The sequence below is a fragment of the Echinops telfairi genome, unplaced genomic scaffold (genome assembly GCF_000313985.2).
Source record: "Echinops telfairi isolate 266 unplaced genomic scaffold, ASM31398v2 ScPeMD7_7475;HRSCAF=8513, whole genome shotgun sequence".
NCBI classification, from domain to species: Eukaryota; Metazoa; Chordata; class Mammalia; order Afrosoricida; family Tenrecidae; genus Echinops; species Echinops telfairi.
Window position 1 is genome coordinate 17,923,648 of NW_022111379.1, and position 2,248 is coordinate 17,925,895.

The following is a 2,248-nucleotide window of genomic DNA, read 5'->3' on the forward strand; positions in this document are numbered from 1 at the left end:
AGGAGCATTTCCTGTGTGATCGGCAATGGGAGGGCCTCACTTCAATGCAGCCCTCTGATGTGTTTCCAGGACATGGAGCAGGCCTTTGGGTGATATGGTTGATGTTCCCCAAACAGGATGTTCATGTTCACTCTCCACAGCTGGAGAAACAAATCCTACCCCCGCCTTTAGAAGGCCAACAGCTTCCTGCCTCCTTACACTGCTTTTCTAAAGGACACATTCCCTCGGATTCTAGGTGAATCACTTGGTACTAAGCTGTGCTTGTAAGGCGTTTGTCTCATACTCAGGGTCTGCCCAGGTATGGCAGCTGGCTAGGAACAAATGAACCAGGTGGTGGGAGGTGGTGGTGGCAGTAGAGGTGGTGGTTCATTTGTTCATTGAAACAAATGGTTTCATGATAAAATCCATTCTTACAAGCGCTGGTAGTTAGCACCCACAGGTAACCTGAACCCACAAACTCGTCTTTGTCTGAAATAGGGACTCTTTTAAGGGAAGCTGCCACTCGGAGAGGTGAGGGGGAAGAATATACGTGACTTGTTGCATTGTGAAGGCGGACCCCCCATGCACGGGCTTCTGAGACAAACGGCACTCGTTGGCGAACAGGGACATGGACCTTCTCGCCCAATCATACAGCAGTTAGCTCTGTTGCATGGGTCATGTCTGGTATGTACAGCCATGGCTGCTGCATAGCTCTCCCCAAACCCTCTCTCCTGAGGAGAGCATCAGTCGGCCGGCCTACCCTGCCCAAGCTTGCCTCCTTCCAGGACGCTGCTGCTCTTTCTGTGGAGTCTCTACCAAGTTCCTTCAACTACCCAGCGAGTCTTCTCAGACACCCCCAGTCCCGTCTCAGTGTTTCCACGGCAACCTGCACCGTCCCTGTCATGTCATAGGCTATGCCTTTGCCCGGCTGTCTCTCCAGGCGGGTTTCCCTCCCAGAACTGCCCTTGACAGATCCTAAAAGCCAAGGATTCCAGACTCTTTGGTTTAACAAGACTCTTATCAGAACTTCCGATCTGGCAGGGGTAGAAACTACAAGGTTAGAACCAGTTGCCATTGTTAATTCCAACTGCGGGCAACTCCAGGACGTCAGGGTAGAAGCCCCAGAGGGTTTCCAATGGCTGGGTTTGGGGAAGTAGATGCTGGCTTTTCTTCCATAGGTCCCTCTGGGGGGGCTCCGAGTTGGTCAGAGGAAGCTGCCTTTCCAACAGCTGTGGAGGTAGAGACGTGCCAGAGAGAAGCTGAAGTGACTGGCAGCACCTCCAGGTGTGGGGGACGGCAGTGTGCTGTTGCCTTCTCGGCCCCCCTGCTCCCTGGTCTTCTGGAACATCAGTCAGACTGGCTGCAAGCTTACAGATGCTACACATAGCTCTCCCGGGGCACGCATGGGCAGAAAGAGAGCTCGCCTCAGTGTGGTGCCTGAAGATGAAGGCACTTGGCTCCAGATGCCACCTGCAGGCAGCGTCACGTGTCTGAAGGAAAAGTGCACCGGCACTGGGGTCTCGTGTGAATTCTCCCGTCCAGGCCCACGTGTTACTCCTGTCATCTTCCAGGCCCTCAACACAGGGCCTCTATAAAACCTCACTGCCATCGAGTTGATTCCAACTCATAGCTGACCCTACAAGACAGGAAACCTTGGGTTTCCAAGACTTTAAATCTTGACTGTAGCAGCTGGTGGGTTGAACCACTGACCTTGTGGTTAGCAGCCCAATGTGTAAGCCACTACACCACCAGAGCTCCTCATTGGCATCTCTATAAATGGGGATATTTGGCAGAATAGCTCCAGCTGATCCTCTACCCAGAGTGTGTGTGGCCCTGTCTCAGAGGAGAGATGTGAGCGCAAAAGGCAGCGAAAAGTCTCCTCCTGCTTTTGTGTCCCACTTTTGTGACTCCACTCTTCCAAACCCAAACCCACTGCCATCCAGCCAATGCTGACTCGTGGAGACCCTATAAGACAGGGTAGAACTGCCCCTGTGGGTTTCTGAGACTGTAACTCTTTCCGGGAGTAGAAAGCCTCATCTTTCCTCCCGCAGAGCGGTGGGTGGTTTGAACTGCTGACCCCACTCATAACCACTACACCACAAAAAAACAAAACTCACTGCCATCGAGTCAAAGCTGACTCATCGTGACTTCCTGCAGGTTTCAGAGACTGTAACTGTCTACAGGAGTAGAAAGCCCAGGCCCCCATCCCCACCCTGCCCCACCCCTACCCCTGGCAAGAGCTGCTGGTGCTTTTGAACTGCTGACCATG